The sequence below is a fragment of the Dendrobates tinctorius genome, unplaced genomic scaffold (assembly GCF_039654945.1).
Source record: "Dendrobates tinctorius isolate UK_male_01 unplaced genomic scaffold, ASM3965494v1 ptg000015l, whole genome shotgun sequence".
Lineage (NCBI taxonomy): Eukaryota > Metazoa > Chordata > Amphibia > Anura > Dendrobatidae > Dendrobates > Dendrobates tinctorius.
In genome coordinates, this window is record NW_027361683.1 from 18,261,874 (window position 1) to 18,285,270 (window position 23,397).

The 23,397-nt window shown below is 45.2% G+C and overlaps 1 long non-coding RNA gene across 1 annotated transcript in view; it reads left to right on the forward strand.

Annotated features, from left to right (window-relative positions):
• Window positions 1-23,397, forward strand: part of LOC141075483 (uncharacterized) — a 101,754-nt gene that overhangs the window by 41,686 nt on the left and 36,671 nt on the right. The window lies entirely within an intron of this gene.

The window sequence follows — 23,397 nt, forward strand, 5'->3', positions numbered from 1 at the left end:
AGATTAATTTGTCCTCTCCATCTGACCGTTGGTTCAGTGTGGTAAGCAGAAGAAAAAGACAAGTCATTCCACAGTTTCTTGCAAAAAGTTTTCCAGAACTTGAAGACAAATTACTCCCCTATCGGACACAATGTTAAGAGAAATTCCATGCAACCTCACCAAATGACAAATAAACAACCTGGAGAGTGTTTCAGAATTAGGTAACCCTGATAATGGAACAAAACAAGGAACTACTTTACTGAAACAGTCAACTACCACCCAAGTAACGATTTTCCCATCTGAAAGAGGAAAATCAGTGATGAAATCCATTGACAGATGTGTCCATGGTCTTTCCGGACGGAGGTGACAATGGAACCAATTCACTGGCCGGCCATGACAAACTTTAGCACATGCGCATACTTAGCAGGTGCATACAAAATCTTTTATATGCTTACTCATAGACAGCCACCAAAAGAGTCTGGAAATATCTTTCTGCGCAGGTGCAACCCCAGGGTGACAACTCAACACAGAATCATGAAACTCCTGTAACAGGCGAAATCTTAAGTGTACAGGGACAAATAGGTTGGATCCTGAAGTGTCAAACAGGGTCAACAACTGAGTTTTACAGATATCTGCTTCCAACTCTGAGGATTCCACAGATACCACAATAAGAAGAATGAAGGATGGAAGTTCTGGAGGTGAAACTGAATCAAGGTTGCATGATAGCCTTCACATTCTTAGACCCTGGCCTGAATGTGATAGAGAACTTGAATTTAGGAAAAAATAAGGACCATCTGGTCTGTCTAGGAGTTAACCATTTAGCTGATTCAATGTAAGCAAAATTTTTATGATCATTAGCCACAGTGATTTGATGAACTGCCACCTTCAGAATCAATAAAGTTTACTGCGACCCACAGTCAATGTAAGCCAATACTGGAAATGCCTGTTTTTTGAAAGACAAAACCGTTTTGAGCAGTATTTTATCTGAGGATTCTGTATGGTTCGTCATAGATAACCCATAAGGCATCAAAAAGGCGCTTTCAGGGGCTTGTGGGGACAAGGAAAATGCCAAAGTCTGGAGGCTCCCTTGTTCTGTCCTCTCTAAATGAAGCAGAATTCATGTGGCTTATACAGGCAGCTAAACCGCTATACCGGGGTCCAATAAGGAGACTGTAGGTTGAATCTGTGCTTTATTGAACGTGATGGTATATTGGCGTAGTGAAACTACAAACAAAAACATATATGCATTGTCATGACACCAGTGCTGGGTGATCGGCACTTCTGGGGTTAATGTTCTGATAGCAGTGCAGACTCTCACCTGCACACCTGGGACCTATTATGGTGGCCTCTCATTGGTTCTGGGGAGGCTTCTTATAGCCTCAGGAAGCTTCCATCCACCGTCAGTTATACTTTTGCCCTTGGCATTGTGTGGTGACCCCTGAGTGTGTTAGTGCTGTGTTCTGGTTGCTTGATTCTCTGTGTATGACTCAGTCTGTTCTCTGGATATCGCTTTGGATTCTGCCTGGTACCTTCTATGTCCGTTTGTTTTTTGATCTCTGCTTGGCCCTGACTGTCCATTCTGTCTCATCCCTGGTACTGTATTGATATCTTGTGTATGACCTTTGGCTTTGTCTGACCTTCAGTCTATTTATCCCTCCTGTACCTCGCTTGCCTGTATTGTGCCTGACTTCTGCTTTGCCTGACTCTGAGTTTTCTTCCTCCTCTGAAAGCAGGATGCTAAGCCCCGCCCCCTTGCAGTCACATGACTGTTCACATGACCGTAGGTCCTGTGCCTGCTTTCTAAACTTCTACATTCAGGTCCCGTGCATTGTTATTGTCCGGCTGTTCTTGTCCCCAGGGGTCCCTACAGTGCAGGTGAGTCCCTGCCTAGTGGAGGCTGTAGGCCGGCACTGTTAGGACCCTGACATTATAACTGACCATTAAGTTTTTTTGGGGGGGTTTTATGCAGAGAGTTATGGATCCCATACAGTCTTTGGCTGACCGGATGAAAAGTCTGACTCAGATGTTTCAGGGTTTATCTCTGGAGCAGCAAGCTCTGGCTCGTTCTCAGCAGCAGGTTTCTGAGACAGTGCGGGGGGCTTTAGCTGCTGGGTCTCTGGGGGCTGGGGCGAGTGATGTTGTTTTGGGGTCCCCAGAACCACCTGTTAAACTGCCTGACTTTTTTTTCTGGAAACAAAAAAGAGTTCAGGGTCTTCATGGAGGGATGCAAACTTTTTTTTAGTTTGAGACCACGTTCCTATGGGGACGAAAGTCAGAAGGTTGGGGTCGTTATGTCTCTATTAAGAGGAGTCAGTAGATAAACAGTCGCACTCAAGTGTGGATTAATCTTGCCAAAAAATCTTGAAGATTTTGTGACATTTTTGGATTTTTATTTTATTTCAAATGCATCAAATAGTGTAACACCGCAGACAAAAGAAGTATCCAAAATGTGGGTATAATATCGTAATCCAGGATATGAGTATACTATGGTTACGTTTCGACCTACTAAGAGGCTTTTCTCAAACCATACTCAAGTAGTGTCAAGGAAAAGATTAGAGCATTTTCAGAAGTCCCAAACAGGGGCTGATGGCATGGGAGCAGCCTGGACCTGCGGTATTAAGAGGGTCGCCACAAGCTTGGGCTTGGCTTTCTCCCTTCCTCCCACTGCCCCGAGAGAGTGTCGGTGAATGCATTTTTTGAGGCCCTTGGGCACATTTATGATGAGCCTGACCGAGTGGGAGTAGCAGAGGACATGGTGATGAGTGTCTGTCAGGGGAAACACTCAGGGACGCAGAGGTCTCTTGGAATGACGCCGCACTCCGAGGACTCTTTCGCAGAGGCTTGTCCGAGCGGCTGCAGGATGCCTTGGCGTTACATCCCCCACCTAACTCTCTCGAGGACACCATGACCCAGGCCGTCCGGATGGACCGCAGGCTGCGGGCCAGAGGGGTGATGCAGGTGGAAACTCCATTATTCCCCAGTGGAAAAGAGACTGCCCCTAAGCTCATGGATGTAGGCGCCCTCTCCCTGAAGGATACGGAGAGGAAACGCCAGAAGGACAAGCAGTTATGCTTTTACTGCGGTAAAACGGGACATTGGAAAAGGGAGTGTCCTGATTGCCCGTCTTCAAACCCGGTCGGCGGGAAACGACTAGGTCTGGGTAGTCAACGGGGAGACAACTCAGACCCTCAGGTACCCTTTTCCTTATTTTCTAAAGTATTACTGCCTGTGGAACTGTTTGTGGACGGTAGTTTATTTTCCTCTACAGCCTTCATGGACTGCGGGTCATCGATTAATCTCATTGACTCCCAATTGGTCATACACTGCAAGATAGGGACAGTTAGGCTCAAGGTTCCGATCAAGGTGATGGCCATTGACTCCTCTCCCCTCACAAAGGAGGGAATTCGCTTTATGTCAGACTTGTTTTCGCTCAGAGTGGGCGCTACTCATGTGGAAAACCTAAGTTGTTTTGTGCTGGACAATCTACCTGCAGGGTTGGTGTTGGGCATGCCCTGGTTACAACACCATAACCCAGTTATTAACTGGAAAACGGGGGAGATTGTTCAATGGGGGTTTAATGATTTTGAGTCATGTGATAAATCCGCACTGCTGGTTGAACCTGTTAAATCTGTGTCTGTATCATCTGTCGAGCTGGAAGGTATTCCGGAATGCCTGAAGGACTTTGAAGATGTATTCTCCGAAAGCGAGGCCGAGACGTTACCGCCACATAGACCCTTTGACTGCGCTATTGAGCTGGTCCCGGGGGCTAAATTACCTAAAGCCCGTCTGTTTAATTTGTTCAGTCCTGAGCGCTTGGCTATGAAGGAGTACATTGCTGAAAGTCTGTGCAAAGGACACATACGTCCTTCAGTCTCACCTGTGGCGGCAGGTTTCTTTTTTGTAAAGAAAAAAGATGGCGGGTTACGTCCCTGTCTCGACTTCCGGGAGCTTAATCAGATTACTGTACGGAATACGTACCCCCTTCCGTTGATTCCCGATTTATGTAACCAACTATCAGGGGCAAAGTGGTTTTCTAAACTGGATCTTCGTGGGACATATAATTTGATAAGGATCCGAGAGGGGGATGAATGGAAAACCGCGTTCCTCACGACCGAGGGACTATTTGAAAATGTAGTCATGCCGTTTGGTCTTACCAATGCCCCCGACATATTTCAGAATTTCATCAATGTGGTATTCTCAAATCTCATTGGTCGTTTTGTCGTTATCTATCTAGATAATATTTTGATATACTCCACCGACAAGCATTCTCATTTGGAATATGTATGAACTGTTCTCCAAAGACTGAGAGAAAATCATCTGTATGCCAAATTGGAGAAATGTGTATTCTGTGTGCAATAATTGTCTTTTTTGGGGTTAATTGTATCTGGGGAGGGTTTTCGCATGGACCCCAAGAAAGTGCAGGCCATTGCGGATTGGGTGCAACCCCGAGATCTTAAGAGTCTTCAGCGCTTCTTGGGGTTTGACAATTATTACCGCAAATTTATCCGGGGGTTTTCGCAAGTGGTCAAACCTCTCACGGATCTAGCATGAAAAGGTGCAGATGTGAGAAATTGGTCCTCACTCGCAAAAGAGGCCTTTGCAACGCTGAAAAAATGTTTTATGTCTGCTCCTGTCTTGATACAGCCAGATCCTTCCAAGCCATTTGTGGTGGAGGTGGACGCCTCCGAGGTGGGGGTGGGGGCCGTTTTGTCTCAAGGGCCTGCCACTCTAACCAAACTCAGGCCATGTGCCTTCTTTTCCAGGAAGTTCTCTGCTGCTGAAAGAAATTATGATGTAGGCAATAGAGAGCTTCTTGCGGTTAAGTTGGCGTTTGAGGAATGGAGGCACTTTTTGGAGTGGGCCGGTCACCCGGTCACTGTGATCACTGATCACAAAAATTTGTCTTATATCGAGTCTGCTAAAAGATTAATGCCCAGACAGGCCCGTTGGTCACTTTTTTTTTCTTGTTTCCAGTTTACGATTACATTCCGTCCAGGGTCAAAGAATGTCAAGGCTGACACCTTATCTCGTAGTTTTCACCCTGTGTCTGTCCCTGAGCCACCGTCATCCATTCTGCACCCTGGGGTGGTGTTAGCAGAGATCTTGTCTGAATTGGAATGGGAAATTGAGAGGGCCCAGTCGCTGGCTCCTGCGGCCAAGCCAGGGGGCAAGTTGTTTGTCCCAGAGCAACGTCACCTTAAACTCTTGCAAGAGTTCCACGAATCCAAGTTGTGTGCTCACCCTGGTATATCAGCCACGCGACTGGCGGTTGCTAGGATCTTCTGGTGGCCTACTCTGGGTTCTGATATAAAGAAATTCATTTCTGGTTGTGGGGTATGCGCTCGTTCTAAAAGCTCCCATAGCCGGCCGGCGGGGGAGCTGATGCCCTTGGAAGTTCCCGAAAGACCGTGGACCCATCTGTCCATGGATTTTATTACCAATCTTCCCTCTTCCAGGGGTAATACGGTGGTATGGGTAGTGGTGGACAGATTTTCTAAGCAGGCTCATTTTGTACCCCTGTCCGCATTACCTTCTGCTCAGATCTTATCCAGATTGTTTGTGCATTATGTGGTCCACTTGCATGGGGTACCCCTGAATGTGGTGTCTGATCGTGGTGTGCAGTTTGTGGCTAAGTTTTGGCGTGCTTTCTGCAAAAAATTAGGGATATCTCTGTCCTTTTCGTCTGCATACCATCCTGAGAGTAATGGTCAGACGGAACGCACTACTCAGTCTCTGGAACAGATCCTCAGATGTCTGACTTTTGCTAGACAGAATGACTGGTGTGATATACTGCCGTTGGCTGAATTTGCCTTCAATAGTCGGGTGAGTCAATCCACTGGTATGTCCCGTTTCTTGATCAACTATGGGTTCAGTCCTCATTTTGGTGAGTTTTCTCGTCTGGATTCGGGGTGCCCCGGGGCTGAGGACTTTGTTCAGTGGTTAAAAGATACATGGGCAGAAGTCCAGCGGCGTATATCTAGGTCTCAAGGCAGGTATAAGTTTTTCGCAGACAGGAAACGAGCACCTGGTCCCATGTTTCAGGTGGGAGAGAAAGTTTGGCTCTCTTTAAGTTAAAGGTTCCGTCAGCCAAGTTGGGCCCCAAATTCATTGGCCCGTACAAGATTGTGGAAAAAATCAACCCGGTAGCGTACAGGCTGTGCCTTCCACCCTCTTTCAAGATCCCTAACGTCTTCCATAGATCTCTACTGAAGCCGTTTGAAGCAGTCCGGGGAGAATCCGAGTCCGCTGCTCCCCCGGTTACAGTTGAGGGACATGTGGAATATGAGATTGGTCACATTGTAGATTCTAGGTTGGTACGGCGGTCAGTACAGTACCTAGTTCATTGGAAGGGGTGTGGGCCGGAGGACAGGTCCTGGGTGCTGGCCCGGTTGATGCATGCGGATCGTCTGGTTCAGGATTTCCATGCTAGGTACCCGGGCAAGCCTGGGGGTCCAGAGGCCCCCCGTTGAGAGGGGGTACTGTCATGATACCAGTGCTGGGTGACCGGCACTTCTGGGGTTAATGTTCTGATCGCAGTGCAGACTCTCACCTGCACACCTGGGACCTATTATGGTGGCCTCTCATTGGTTCTGGGGAGGCTTCTTATAGCCTCACGAAGCTTCTATCCCCCGTCAGTTATACTTTCGCCCTTGGCATTGTGTGGTGACCTCTGAGTGTGTTAGTGCTGTGTTCTGGTTGCTCGATTCTCTGTGTATGACTTGGTCTGTTCTCTGGATATCGCTTTGGATTCAGCCTGGTACCTTTTGTGTCCGTTTGTTTTTTGATCTCTGCTTGGCCCTGACTGTCCGTTCTGTCTCATCCCTGGTACTGTATTGATATCTTGTGTATGACCTTTGGCTTTGTCTGACCTTCTGTCTGTTTATCCCTCCTGTACCTCGCTTGCCTGTATTGTGCCTGACTTCTGCTTTGCCCGACTCTGAGTTTTCTTCCTCCTCTTAAAGCAGGATGCTAAGCCCCGCCCCCTTGCAGTCACATGACCGTTCACATGACCGTAGGTCCTGTGCCTGCTTTCTAAACTTCTACATTCAGGTCCCGTGCATCGTTATTGTCCAGCTGTTCTTGTCCCCAGGGGTCCCTTTGGTGCGGGTGAGTCCCTGCCTAGCGGAGGCTGTACGCCGGCGCTGTCAGGACCCTGACATGCATACAATCAGTACTGGGTTCATCAGGGATTCAAATATACATAATACATCATCTGCACTAATAGCTAACCAGGGGAAAACTAACTAAGCAGGCTAATATGAGACTGGAATTGGATACAGGAAGCATAAATACATACCAGTCATGCTGTCACAAGGGAAGAAGAGAAATTTGATGCTTCCTGAATGCAGGCAGAAGGAAAATGGTGGACTGGAGGGAAAATGGGGCTGAACTAACCATAATCCTTTGCAAAAGGCTACCAGGGTGCATTGCAGCCTTACCAGAATTCACTGCAAACAAAGGGAAATAGGAAAGTGAAAGTAAAACACACAATAACACTGCAGTTATGACTCTGGTCACTAGATGGAGCCAGAAAACACTGTAAATATTAACAAGCAGAATAATCAGGGATTATGAATTAAATGTCGGAGACAGAACACCCCTCATAACAGGTACATCACTATTTTCACATGCTGGGACTCATAGCCTGAAGAATGGGGTCTTGGGTAAAGAATAGCCTACAACTTTCCCTGAAAACTCTAAAGTGGTTTCTCTCCCCTGAAAATGTATCAGGAAGGGCTACTACTGGCTTGGGGAGACCAGCTGAAGGTCATAGAGAGATAGATCGATAGATCTATCTATCCATCTATCTATAGCAGGGGTATCAAACACGTGGCCCCTGAGGCAGGCATCTGCGGCCCGCAGTGCACCACATGTCTCACTTCAGGCAGGGGGAAGGCATGAATTCCGGAGCGGTGATGGCATTGGCTGTTCAGTATGCACACACTGCACAGGACCTGTAATGAGGTCACAGGAGTGGGAGGAGTCGGGTCACATGATCAGGGGCCTCAGTGTGTGCAAGACGCTGCTGTCTCTGTGCTGCTTGTCATGGTACTGGATGAAGGTAAGTTTATGCGTGGGGTCAGGAGGGGTTTACAGGGTGGATGGAGCAGAGCCCTGTGTGTTCGAGGTGTGCGGAGCCCTGTGTGTTCGAGGTGTGCGGAGCCCTGTGTGTTCGAGGTGTGCGGAGCCCTGTGTGTTCGAGGTGTGCGGAGCGGAGCCCTGTGTGTACGAGGTGTACGGAGCGGAGCCCTGTGTGTTCGAGGTGTACGGAGCGGAGCCCTGTGTGTTCGAGGTGTGCGGAGCAGAGCCCTGTGTGGTCGAGGTGCGCGAAGCGGAGCCCTGTGTGTACGAGGTGTGTGGAGCCCTGTGTGTATGAGGTGTACGGAGTGGAGCCCTGTGTGTACGAGGTGTATGGAGCCCTGTGTGTATGAGGTGTACGGAGCGGAGCCCTATGTGTACGAGTTGTATTGAGCGGAGCTCTGTGTGTTCGAGGTGTATGGAGCGGAGCCCTGTGTGTTTGAGGTGTGCGGAGCCCTGTGTGTACGAGGTGTACAGAGCAGAGCCCTGTGTGTTTGAGGTGTGCGGAGCCCTGTGTGTACGAGGTGTATGGAGCGGAGCCCTGTGTGTACGAGGTGTATGGAGCGGAGCCCTGTGTGTACGAGGTGTATGGAGCAAAGCCCTGTGTGTACGAGGTGTATGGAGTGGAGCCCTGTGTGTACGAGGTGTATGGAGCGGAGCCCTGTGTGTACGAGGTGTATGGAGCGGAGCCCTGTGTGTACGAGGTGTATGGAGCGGAGCCCTGTGTGTACGAGGTGTATGGAGCGGAGCCCTGTGTGTACGAGGTGTATGGAGCGGAGCCCTGTGTGTACGAGGTGTATGGAGCGGAGCCCTGTGTGTACGAGGTGTACGGAGCGGAGCCCTGTGTGTACGAGGTGTACGGAGCGGAGCCCTGTGTGTTCGAGGTGTACGGAGCGGAGCCCTGTGTGTTCGAGGTGTACGGAGCGGAGCCCTGTGTGTTCGAGGTGTACGGAGCGGAGCCCTGTGTGTTCGAGGTGTGCGGAGCCCTGTGTGTTCGAGGTGTACGGAGCGGAGCCCTGTGTGTTCGAGGTGTGCGGAGCCCTGTGTGTTCGAGGTGTGCGGAGCGGAGCCCTGTGTGTACGAGGTGTACGGAGCGGAGCCCTGTGTGTTCGAGGTGTATGGAGCGGAGCCCTGTGTGTTTGAGGTGTGCGGAGCCCTGTGTGTACGAGGTGTACAGAGCAGAGCCCTGTGTGTTTGAGGTGTGCGGAGCCCTGTGTGTACGAGCTGTATGGAGCGGAGCCCTGTGTGTACGAGGTGTATGGAGCGGAGCCCTGTGTATTCGAGGTGTATGGAGTGGAGCCCTGTGTGTTCGAGGTGTGTGGAGCCCTGTGTGTATGAGGTGTACGGAGCAGAGCCCTGTGTGTACGATATGTATTGAGCGAAGCCCTGTGTGTTCGAGGTGTATGGAGCGGAGCCCTGTGTGTTTGAGGTGTGCGGAGCCCTGTGTGTACGAGGTGTACAGAGTGGAGCCCTGTGTGTACGAGCTGTATGGAGCGGAGCCCTGTGTGTACGAGCTGTATGGAGCGGAGCCCTGTGTATACGAGGTGTATGGAGCGGAGCCCTGTGTGTTCGAGGTGCACGTAGCGGAGCCCTGTGTGTTCGAGGTGTGCGGAGCCCTGTGTGTTCGAGGTGTGCGGAGCGGAGCCCTGTGTGTTCGAGGTGTGCGGAGCTCTGTGTGTACGAGGTGTATGGAGTGGAGCCCTGTGTGTTCGAGGTGTACGGAGCAGAGCCCTGTGTGTTCGAGGTGTGCGGAGCCCTGTGTGTTCAAGGTGTGCGGAGCCCTGTGTGTACGAGGTGTATGGAGCGGAGCCGCGTGTGTACGAGGTGTGTGGAGCCGTGCATGTACGGGGTGTATTAAGTTTGAAAGGAATGCAGCCCCCCAGCTCAAATTTTTTTTTATGTGCGGCCCATTTACTCTGCCGAGTTTGAGACCCCTGATCTATAGATATATCTATCCATCTATCTATAGATGTATCTATCCACCTATCTATAGATATATCTATCTAGAAATACATGCATCCGCACACATCAGTCCCGAGTGCCGGCGGCAGTGGTGGGTATTGAGGTGTGAGACTCGTGCGAGTTTCTCGCAAGTGTAACCCCGCAATATCGCAATATGCTCGGTGGTTAGCGCTGCAGCCTTGCTTGCGGATCCGCAGCAGAATCCGCACCGTGTGCACATAGGCTAAGACTGATATATATAAGTACCCTACTTACATCAGTCACTGAAACAAACTTTGTTACACATTCCGAGGAAAGCCATACTTAAGTAGTTTTCCTGTGGGTGATCGGATGACACCCTCGGGCAATTTGATTTCTTGAATCCTAGGAATTTACTTGTTACTTTCTAACAATTGGTGGAGATATCTATAACCAGTTGGTGGACTACACCACGGCATATCTATACGGACTACAACTGTGTTTTTTGTTGATTCACCAACTTTTGTCCATGTGTGTTCTTTCCACATATATGACTTAATTTTTAACTCTGCTTCTATTTTATCTACAGTCACTTCAAACCTTATTTTGTACATTTTTCCCTAGTACCGCGGTAGTGTATTCTGTTATCACTTAAATTCTTAAAAATATCAAACTAAAACTCAAGTTGAAAAATATATACCTTATATTTTTTAAAGAAATCAATGTTATTTCATGACAGTTCCAAAACAGGCAAAACATATTTATCACAGTACGTAGCTGATGAGCAGTGCCTCTGTCTAGTGGGAGTAACGTGTCAAATCAGATGGTTATTTTCACAATCAGCATACTTTCCCTACTAACAGTAGTTTCATCGTAAACTTGTGTAAGAAGTTTATTCCCTTGATGAAGATCAGTCTAACTGTGGACTTTTCTCATGAGATGTCACCATAACTTATGTCCTGTACTATAAATCTGCTGATTGGATGTACTTGTTATTAGCTACAGGGTAATGAGTGCCCCTAAAACATCAGTCAGCACCAAAATAACTTGTAGGGTTAACGCCCTCTCCTCCCACGCTGATCCTTCCTTCCCAGATTACCCGCATCCTGCCAGTTATGTAACCTTTTAGTTACCAGCCAGAAAAAAACAAGCATCTATTAAAGAACTGAGCCAAATTAATTGTAATTGCAGTTATGACAAAAAGAAAGCTGTATACAAATCCACCAAAGACAAATAGTGAAATATATGGCTGCGGCCTGTCTTGGGTGTTCAGCCTTTGTCTGAATCAACTCTGTGGGGTGAAGTGGTGAACGTTATGACAAGATAATAAAATTTCATTTCTTCACTGTTTTATAGAAAAAAGTGATCAACTCTGGTAAGAGAGTCAAGAATTCATCACATAGTTGACAGCAAAAAAATCTACTTTCCATAAGGAAAATAATACTAAGAAATTGCGACATGGAAATTACCTTCTCTTAGCGATGGTGGGAGTCTTCTCATACTGAAATGCAAGGAAACAGCTCATTATATGTATATTTTTATGGTTGTCTCTATGACTTTTGTCTACTTTGCCGTAATCTACAGGAGACTTCATTGGAACAGCAGGCATGTTTCCTGGGCACCATGTTCCAACTGAATATTATCTTCTCCAACCCCTTCTTTTCTGCATGTATTCTTATATTTAGGTGCCACCACAGACAGTGTCCTTGTGCAAGGCCAGTGTCGATGTCTTTGTAGATTTGCAAAGTTATAAAACGAAAATAAAGAGTTCACCATCTAACAGTGAGTGATGTTTAAATGTGTTGTCCACCACTGGAAAATCACACTTTAATCAATTCAGGTCCCTAATGAAAATAAAATCAGTTGATACTCATCTCATGAAGGACTGCTATTCCTGCAATGTTGGCGCCCTTGTTTCCAGAGGGTGATGTGACTTGTAGTGTCACATGCAGGCTGCAGCCAATGAGCATCCACTCCTCATCTGTAGCTTTTACTATTTTGTCAGAGTGGACGTCCGCCCTGACGGAATATTGATGAGCTGCAGTTGGTATGTGACTCACAATGTCCAGTCACTTTCCAAGAAAGTCGGCACCAACTTCCTTGGAATGGCGCTTCTGCAGGAGGTGGGTATGTACTGGTTTTGTTTTAAGTAGGGCCCAGAATTGAGAATTGTTGTCACGTGACATATGCCATCATGTAGCCACAGTCTAAAGGTTCATTCAGACTTCAGATTTAATTCAAATGAAGAAAAACGTACATCAGTGATTTTCATTACAGTTTCATTTGAGTTTCAACAGAGTTTGCTCTGATTTGTATCAGTTTTTCTAAGATGTAAAAAAAAGGTTTCTCCACCTTCTACTATCTAACAGTTCATAAAAATCAGACCACGCTCCAATGGCATCCAAGTGCTGTCCAAATTGTTCACGGACCCAAGAATTTGCATTGCCGATTTTGATGTGACAATTGGATCAATATCGGACATGTCTCTGCGAATTTTAAAAATCGCGGACGATTGAACGGCCTTATTATTGGGATGAGTGCCTATCCATGAAAAACATCACTGCCTTGCAAAAACTGGAATCTGAATGAGGCCTCCTACTGCAGTTCTGCTTGTGCAGATTGATGGCTGCACTAATCCTCTGTGGGTTCAAAAAGTCATCAGTGTATATTTACTTACATCAATGATCTAATATTGATAAAGCTTTTTGGCACAGACAGCCCAATAGAGGTTATAGTTCATAGTGAGGTCCTATTGCTGGTGCTCGTGTGCCTTATGTACAATCTTTATTTTGAAGGCTCAAGTGACTCCTGAACCTTCTCTCAAATTATTAGGCATTTGTTCCTTCAATCTGTATTTTGCCAAAAACAAAATCTGAGTTCAAACCTGTTATTCTATTTCATCTCATGAGAACATATGCATTAAATACCTGTCACAAAAGTAACTATGCAATCTAATGTTTGTGTGAGCCAAGCCTTTGATCTGACCATGATTTAATACGATGTGTCGTCCTTTGATGAAATCAAAGTCCTTTTTTGTGGCCTCCACAACATGTTGGGTTGACTAATACTTGACTACAAGCTACAAGCACCTACAACAAGAGTAAGAAAAAACAAATCAGGTCAATGGTACAAAAAAAATTTAAAGAAAGGAGAATCAAAGCGGAAATCCTGAAGATTGACTTAATGTAATCAGCTGCTGAATAGTTTTATGAAGACACGTCACTCTTGCTAAGCATTTGGTACTGTAACTGTCTAGACGACAACAAGCTGTGTCTCCCTCGGTGGACATAATAGTGAGATGGTTAAACTGGTGTAAGTCATTAAACAGGTGGGGAGAAAAGCAGCAAAAAACAGATGATTCTGTGTGACCAGGACAGATGTCAGGCGTGAATACACAAAGGGCCTAGTGACAAATATCATATGGTCCAAAGACTGGCTGTAGTAAAAAACAAGGGGCTAGTCATGGGCTCAGCAGGTGTCTGTGCTGACATCAGGGACATTGGGAACTTTTGCCACTGTAAGAGCAGTAAATCTTATTATAGAAGTTTATGGCTACAAACCTCACACGTTGGGGTGACATTACGCCTAGCCTGTGCAGTAGGGGTATTACAGCAGGGCAATGTATTGGAATTGGTAAAAATACTCCAAGAAGTTATATTTGTCTCTGTACATGATAAGAATATAATCCTTACTCAACAATTGTAAAACCAGAAATAATAATTAGTGTCCACATTTTGTAACTTCGTATGGCCGAAATATCAAAAGTCAAGCAATGAGACTGTGGCTGATGATGGCGAAATGTTTGCGCACACAGCTCCTGGAACAACCTACCATTCATTGATGTCTAGTCACATAGTTCATCATCAGAGTCAGTGAAGAAAAAATCATTGCCCCCACCTCAGACATGGTCCCCAAGTGCAGCTTTGTGGTATGTATACACTTATGTGGTTGCCAAGTGTTTAGACATGGAAAGATCTAGGAATGTATGGAAAAATAAAACCAGTAGTAACATTAAATTGCTCTAACAACTGTTGTCCGTGCATAACAGCGTAGTGCTGCAGGCGCTTCCTGCACTATGGGAATGGGATAATCAGCACTGAGAGATTTCTTTTTGTATGCCCTTACAATCCATGTAACACATAACCAATCACATCACAACTGTAATGAATCTTCAATTGGATGACATAAATTCGGGCCGTGTAATTGTAACCATATCCCAACTCCGGCCATTACAGTAAATGCTTGTTTACCTGACCAATTAACGATCGTCTGACTTCCATCCTAAAGTTCTCATCTGGATGCATATCCATCTTCAGTCCATTTGTCCACATTAGATTTTTTTTTTGATCCTAGGTAAATGAATGTTGCAAAGTTGTGCATGCCTTGTACATTTTTTTAAAAGTTTTTCTTTATTGTCCTATCCCACTGAATACAATCACAAGAAGGTCACAAGACTGTCCTACCGTCATTTCTTTAGCTGTCTAAGTGAACTTCCATTTTACTTTGTTTTTCAAAAAAATATCAGATCTGGCAATTGTATCAAAAATGAATGTTTGGAGTGAATTACTTAAAGCACCAAAGTCTGCAATATAGGGGAGTATAACACATTGTGATAAATGTCTATTACAGCGCCATCTGCTGGGCTGTTACATATTCATATGCAAATTAGGTTCTAGGTGGCTAGATCCATGCACTTGCAGTCTATGGCTCCTCTTCACTTCTCCTCTGCACTGTTTGACTTTATGTAAATTGAGAAGTGTGGGTCGGTTCCAGCGGGGAGTAGTGAAGAGGAGTTATAGACTGCAAGTGCACTGATATGCCCACCAGTGCACTTGTGAACCTAATTTTCAAATCAATGAAAGCCAAATTTCTATGTAACGGCACATTAAATGGCCCCATAATTGCAATTTTCATAATATTTTCCACTATTCTATCTTGTACTTCTACATTTGCAGGTGTAGTGTTACAAGCAGGTTCTCTTTAGTTAAAGTAACTGTCCTGTTATAACTTTACAATTTTTTACAAAATTTCAAATCAACCTAGTGTCCCTGGTAACAATGTAAATGACTTCATATCCATGAATAGTCTGCGTAATGTGCTTCATAGCAAATATTGATTAATACAAACTTTTTTAACTATTCCTCAGATAATTCTCTTTTTTCCCAAAATAGATTTTAGTACAATACATTTAATTACGGGACTGGCATCTAGTAAATGTGGGGAAATGTCAGGGAAAATTTGGCTATGGGATATGTGGTCAATATGGATAAACATTCTAAAAGTTAATCAATGCATAGGAGGAGAAAATAATAAGTCTGCTGTATCTCTGAATCCCTGTTGCCTAAAGGGCCCGTTACACATAGCGATATCGCTAGCAATATCGCTGTAACGTCTCTGGTTTTGTGACGTAGCAGCGATATTGCTAGCGATATCGCTATGTGTGATACTTACCTCTGACTGGCTCCCCCGGTGATTATCGCTGATCGCGCGAGAACGTCCCGGACCATTTCTCGTCGGCCTCTTCATGCTGGGCTTACTGTGGCACCGAAGAGCGATGTGTGGACGCCAAATCACCAAACGTGATTTGAATGTGATTAAAATCACTAGTATACAAGTTTTTTGATATGCCTTACAAAAGCCATTATGAAATGTATTACTAAAGCCATTTTGCTATTCGTATTTCACATATTTCATATTTGGTGTGCTACCATTTTCTAATTTAATATATAAGTTGCCTTTTGGTATGCACCTATTCAGACTAGTTCTAGATGTGCCGTCAGTTTGTGTTATTACTTGTATACTATTTTTCTGACTGAGCACTCCGCCCTTCATCAAGTGGTGATTTTAATCGCATTCAATCACATGTTTGGTTCCTATCGTCCTATATATACAGGCTTTATCATGTTACTAGCCAGAGGTCAGTTCACACCAGGCTGTCAGTATAGGGACCCATTCAATCTGAGATCACCTTGTCGTTGGTGAATGGGCTCACATCTTTTGGCCAAATTTTGTGCTAAGTATCTCATATGTTTTTCAAGATTGCAAAAGCCATTGTGCTATTCATATTTCACTTATTTCATATTTGATATGCCTTACAAAAGCCATTATGAAATGTATTACTAAAGCCATTTTGCTATTCGTATTTCACATATTTCATATTTTTTGTGCTACCATTTTCTAATTTAATATGTAAGTTGCCTTTTGGTAAGCACCTATTCAGACTAGTTCTAGATGTGCCGTCAGTTTGTTTTATTACTTACCTGTGGCACCTAACAGGTGTTGGCAATAACTAAATCACACTTGCAGCCAGTTGACATGGATTAAAGTTGACTCAACCTCTGTCCTGTGTCCTTGTGTGTACCACATTGAGCATGGAGAAAAGACAGGAGACCAAAGAACTGTCTGAGGACTTGAGAAACCAAATTGTGAGGAAGCATGAGCAATCTCAAGGCTACAAGTCCATCTCCAAAGACCTGAATGTTCCTGTGTCTACCGTGCGCAGTGTCCTCAAGAAGTTTAAAGCCCATGGCACTGTGGCTAACCTCCCTAGATGTGGACGGAAAAGAAAAATTGACAAGAGATTTCAACGCAAGATTGTGCGGATGTTTGATAAAGAACCTCGACTAACATCCAAACAAGTTCAAGCTGCCCTGCAGTCCAAGAGTACAACAGTGTCAACCCGTACTATCCGTCGGCATCTGAATGAAAAGGGACAGTATGGTAGGAGACCCAGGAAGATCCCACTTCTTACCCCGAGACATAAAAAAGCCAGGCTGGAGTTTGCCAAAACTTACCTGAAAAAGCCTAAAACGTTTTGGAAAAATGTTCTCTGGTCAGATGAGACAAAAGTAGAGCTTTTTGGGCAAAGGCATCAACATAGAGTTTACAGGAGAAAAAAAGAGGCATTCAAAATAAAAAAAACACGGTCCCTACAGTCAAACATGGTGGAAGTTCCCTGATGTTTTGGGGTTGCTTTGCTGCCTCTGGCCCCGGACTGCTTGACGCTTGACCGTGTGCATGGCATTATGAAGTCTGAAGACTACCAACAAATTTTGCAGCATAATGTAGGGCCCAGTGTGAGAAAACTGGGTCTCCCTCAGAGGTCATGGGTCTTCCAGCAGGACAATGACCCAAAACACACTTCAAAAAGCACTAGAAAATGGTTTGAGTGAAAGCACTGGAGTCTTCTAAGGTGGCGAGCAATGAGTCCAGACCTGAATCCCATAGAACACTTGTGGAGAGATCTAAAAATGGCAGTTTGGAGAAGGCACCCTTCTAATATCAGGGACCTGGAGCAGTTTGCCAAAGAAGAATGGTCTAAAATTCCAGCAGAGCATTGTAAGAAACTCATTGATGGTTACCGGAAGCGGTTGGTCGCAGTTATTTTGGCTAAAGGTTGTGCAACCAAGTATTAGGTTGAGGGTGCCAATACTTTTGTCTGGCCCATTTTTGGAGTTTTGTGTGAAATTATCAATATTTTGCTTTTTGCTTCATTCTCTTTTGTGTTTTTTCATTTAAGACAAATTAAATAAAGATAATAATACCAAAGAATTTGTGTTTGCAATCATTTTCAGGAAGAAACTGAGTATTATCTGACAAAATTGCTGGGGTGTCAATACTTTTGGCCACAACTGTACATGTAAATTTCCATTGTGTGCATTGGTACAGCACAAAAAAAACGAAAAACAGGCAAATTGGACATAATTTCACACAAAACCCCAAAAATGGGCTGGACAAAATTGGCATCCTCAACTTAACTTAATATTTGGTTGCACAACGTTTGGAATAAATAGCTGCAATCTATTGCTTCCTATTACCATCAACAAGCTCCTTACACCTCTCAACTGAAATTTGGATCACTCTTCTTTTGTAAACTGCTCCAGGTCTCTCATATTTAAAGGGTGTCTTCTCCCAACAGCAATTTTAAAATCTCTCCACAGGTGTTCAATGGGATTTAGACCTGTACTCAAGTATGTTTGGAGTCATTGTTCCGCTGGAAGACCAATGACACAGCTTTCTGACCCTGGGCACTACATTGCACAGAGGTGTATCTAGGGAGGGCAGGCAGGGCATCTGCCGTGGGCACAGCTGGCAGGGGGGCACAGTCAGGCCGCCTAATGCGATGATCCAAAGTGTCTCCCCAGGTAGCTGTATTTTGTCGCCCACAGGACTGGGATTTGGTTGTTCTCTGAGCCGGTTGTCAAGGTGACAGTCAGCTCTGAAAAGTAAACAATTCCAGCTTCCAGTAAACAATTGTACTGGTGCATTTCAGACACCAGTACAATTGAAGCTCTAACCACTGGGTCAGAGCGACATCAGCAGCATGACTAGGTCATGTGATCTTTCCGCTGATGTCACTCGACGACACGAAGAACATTGGTGACTCCATACCAGGGTGGAGGAGATTTAGCGTGGGGAAGATTTAGTGTAACGGGGCTGGGGAGATTGAGTGTACGGGAGTAGAAGATTTGAGGACACAAGTATGGGAAGCAAGGAAATGACAGTTTCAGGCACAATATGAGGTGCGGAAGAAATTGAAGACACAGTAGAAAGAGCAAGGGGTGAAATGGGGGCATGTATGAGGGAACACTATGGGGGATGGGTGCAGACACAGTATAGTGAGTTGGAGGATGGGTGTGGACGCAGGATGGTGAGTGGGGGATAAGTGCGGTCACAGAATGATGAGTGGAGGGGTGGGGTGGACACAGTATGAAGAGCGAAGGAAGGGTGAATGCAGACACAGTATGGTGAGTGGGGTTATAGGTGCAGACACAGAATGGGGATGATGGGTGTAAACACAGTATGGGAAGTGAATGGGGAATGTATGCGGACATAGTATGGGAGACGAATGAGGGGATGGTGCAGACACAGTACGGTGAATGAGAGGATGGGTGCAGACATAGTATGAGTAGCGAGGGTAAAATGTATTCAGACACAATATGGGGAGAGAGGGTGATGGGATGGTTGCTGACATAGTATGGGGAGTCGGAGGGATGTGTAAGGAGGCAGTGTTAGGGACGGCGGAACGCACTTAAAATAAATAATAGGAAGTGCGTTCACCACCTGGGGTCCACCGTGCAGTAGGTGTAACAACCACTGCTGAGTAATGGTGGACTCGCTTATATGGCGGTATACTGCACACGGGTTAAACGTCACCCGGAGTGCGCAGAGCGGACTCTGTTAAACTCACAGAGGCCCTAAAGCATAAACACCGAGCCTGTTAGCTTCACAGGTCTCAGCTGGCGTGCACACACGGTATATGGTCACTGGACACGGCCCAAGACAGAGGTCGGTGTTCGTCTTGACCTACCATGCGTGCGGCGTCGCAACCGAGGACGCCGGTAAGTGCTGCTAACTGCAGCGCGGCGGTAACTACTGCCGCTATACAATAGTGCCGTAAGGCGTGACACCATCGGACGCTAGTGCAGAGGTGCGGTATGCACTGTGGCCTATAGCTTGCCACTGACTGGCGCTGACTATCTCTCTAGTTCCCTATCCACATGCGTAATATCAGAGGGAAGGGGTTTCAAATGAGTCAGTCACCAGAATCATTCATCCGTCACCATTCACACATAGCAAGTATAGCCTATACTAGCGCATGGGCAAGCGGCCATGTGGGCCTTTTGTAGCCATGCGCTTCCGGGACCTTCCAGACCTCTGAGATGGGCCAATCAGATCAGGACAAGGACCTGAGCATGTGACCCCCGATCTCCACTGGGAGATCGTCTCGTGGGCATGCCCAGTAGAGCGGCGAGAGGACTTAGCCTCTGGATTGGTTTCCTACAAAGCAGGTTCCGCTACCATTGCTGGTCCAGAGGTGGCAGCAACATCCAGACCCAGAGAGCTGGTCTGAGCAGGGCGCCTGCATCACCGAGATTGCTGTGCAGGTCCCTGAGCAGTCGGAAAGGAATGGGAGACCGCTGGATGTATGGCTCTGGATTCCTGCTGTGCAGCTGCAGGAATCTGACGCCTAACAAGCAGTATGGATAGTGAAGGGGTACATATGTTAGGAGACAGTATAAGCAGAGAGGTGGAAATGTGTGAGGAGACAGTATGGGGGGAGGAAAGTGTGAGTGGGCACAGAATAAAGACTGAGTAGTGTCTGGAGGATAGCATGGAGAAATAGTGTAAGGGCACAGCCAAGAAGGGACAGTAAGCGAAGGAGGGGGGATGTGATGAGGGGGCACAGTATAGGGACTGGGCCCTATAGGGGGAACATAGTGTGAGAAGACAGTGTGAAGAGAGGGCCCAGTAGGGAAAGGAGAGGGCAGTGTGGAGGGCATGTACCATAAGAGGGACAGTATGTGGGTCATATTTTGTGCAGGGAATATAGTGAGGGACAATTATTTATTCAGTGGTTCAGCATAGATCAGATATTTTTATTTTTTATTCAGGTGCATTATAATGACACTGTTATCTTTAAGGGCATCGTGTGAGGATGTACTGCAGAAGACCGGAGAAGATGGAAGTCTGCAGAGATGAGCTGTGGATGAGAAAACTCATCATGGCATCTGGGGATGAAAAAAAAAAAAAGAAAGAGAGCGACTCCAATCAGAGACAACATCATCTATAATTTACATGAATATAAATGTTTTTGTGATACTGACTAATACTCATATTTTTATGTATTTTTGGAGCATTAAAGGGGTTGTCCATTCTATGTGACTGCAGACTTCAGAATTCTCACAGTGCGCAGTGCACACTGTCAGGATTCTCTAATGCCAGTGATTTGCATAATGCACGCGCCGATTAGACATGCATGGCCTCAGTCAGTGAAAATGAATTGAGTGAGGCCAGACACGTCTAGTCGGAATGTGGTCAGAAGTATACAAATCTCATACTTGTGCTGACATGACAGTTCACTCTTGCCACTGTTAAGTGAGAATTCTAAAAGAGGTCAGTGCATGCAATGTGAAAATTCAGAATCCTGCAGTCACCTAGAGTGACTGCAAACTTTCATCTCAAACCTAGAATGGCCCTTTAATTATAAAATGAAGCCCTATAGTATGCCAATGCTAACATGGTGTATTATAATACACTCATTGTCAGGATTCAGCTCTGCTTTCTGGTTCCAGCAGTTATCACATGGCCAGTTAACTCATATGCAATTTTCAATCTTATGGTCATGTAACAACTAGCTTCTCTTCCTGCTTCTCTCAGTTTTTCACTGAACGTTGAGAAAATTAGTTAGAGCAGCTCTTCAGCATGTGACTAAGTGTGCAAATCGTATATGTGCTTCGGGGGAGGTGGGGGGCAAAATGAATTCTTGCCCCGGGTGCCAGAAAACCTAGATATTCTTCTGACATTGCGACCCAAAATCTTATGGTAATCTTCAGATTTCACACAGTCAAGGCACCCAGAGTGCCAGAGGCAGCAAGGGAATCACAAAACATCTTTGAACCTCCACCATATTTGACTGTAAGTACTGTGTTCTTTTCTTTGTAGGCCTCATTCCATTTTCGGTAAACAGTGGCATGATGTGCTTTGAAAAAAAGCTCTATCTTGGTCTCATCTATCCACAAGATACTTTCCTAGAAGGATTTTGGCTTGCTCAAATACATTTTGGCAAACTGCAGTCTAGCTTTTTTATGCCTCTGTGCCAGCAGTGGGGTCCTCCTGGGTCTCCTGCCATAGCGTTTAATTTCATTGAAATGTTGCTGGATAGTTTGCACTGACACTGACAGCTTAAATTTCTTTGGAACTTGATTGGGGCTGCTTATGCACCATCCCAACTATCCTGCATTGCAACCTTTCAACAGTTTTTCTCTGCCGTTAATGTCTAGGGAGATTAGCTACAATATCATGGGTTGTAATTTTCTTGATTAAGTTGCGCACTTGTAACCTTGAGATTGTTAATATTTTTCAATAATTTTGTTGTCCTCAGACCGTTCTCTTTTCCTCTTTCTGTTCTCCATGCTTAGTGTGGCAGACATAGACACACAATGCAAAGATTGAGCCAACGTCTTCCCTTTTTTATCTGATTTTAAGTGGGATTTCCATATTGCCCAGACCTGTTACTTGCCACACGTGAGTTTGAACGCACATCACAGGCATAAAACAAAGTTGTTTAGCCCCATGTGTATAACAAAACTTGTGTAATTGCAGTAATTTTCTGGGAGAAATATTTCATTTTCTGGAACAATTTCCAAGGTGCCAACACTTTCGGCCATAACTGTGTCAGTATTTGTCCCTTGTACATGGAATTATTGATATATTGGTCTAGGTACAATGGAATTTGCTTAGTAACAGGATAATGGTTGTATTCAGACACTATGTGGTAGTACTATATGATCATGGTGTGGCAGAATTATTTGTTTCATGTATGTAGTATCTTGGAGTATTTTCAATTATAGCATGGGGATAATATCTATTATTTAGTAGCTAAATGACTGTATTAGGCCTCTTTCACACTTCAGTTTTTTACAATCAGTCACAATCCGCCAGGTTTTGAAAAAAACGGATCCTCAATTTTCTTTTGAGGATCCGTTTTTTTTCCCCATTGACTTCCATTACTGGCGGATTGTGACGGATTGCTGTCCGTTGCATCCGTTTTTTTGAGGATCCGCCAAAAGTTGCTGTCCATCACCATCCTCAAAGATTTCAAAACGGAGCTTGCAACGTTTTTTTTTCTGGCGGATCCTCCAGACACTCATTTAACCCGAAATTCTTTCTGGACGCCGGACAAAAAAAAAAAATCTCTCTCTCTCTCTCTCTCTCTCTTTTGAACTGATGCAAAAAAAACTGAAGTGTGAAAGAGGCCTTATTAAGAAGGTTTTCTTATTGCCATTTTTGTCAGTCCTAAAATGTGACCAATTTAATCAAAATGTGTAAATCATATTCAGACATCTATCCTGCAGTAGAAGTGTGCTAAATAAGAAGCTTTTGTTAACTTTTTGCTTAAACTGTTGGAATTTGTGATACTAATGACACATGTTCCCTACTGAAACATAAAAGCCAAAATTTTGCTGCTTTCTGCAGTATAATTGAAGTTGCAGCATGGTCAACCCAAACAGACAGTATAAACTAACCACATGGCCTTGTAAAGAATGTAACCATTTTAAAAATCACACTTTTAAAGTTTTAATCACTGCCTCCACCATGCAAAAATTGAAGATTAATCAAGTATGCTAAGTAGAGTTCCAGGTACACTCTTTGCACAAGCAAAAGGCTCAATGCACCATTCTGCCCACTGGTTTTGCCCACCTCCTTTATTGGTGATTGACAGCAGTCGCGTGACTTATTTTTCTCTGAAATCACCACTTCAATCACCAACTAGTGAGGCTGCAGCATGAAAAACCAGTGGGTGGAGAAGTGCACTTACCCTCTTGACTAGAGTTGAGCGAAACGGGTCGAAAAAATTCAAAAGTCGCCGACTTTTGGCAAAGTCGGGTTTCATGAAACGAAACCCGACCCTAGGAT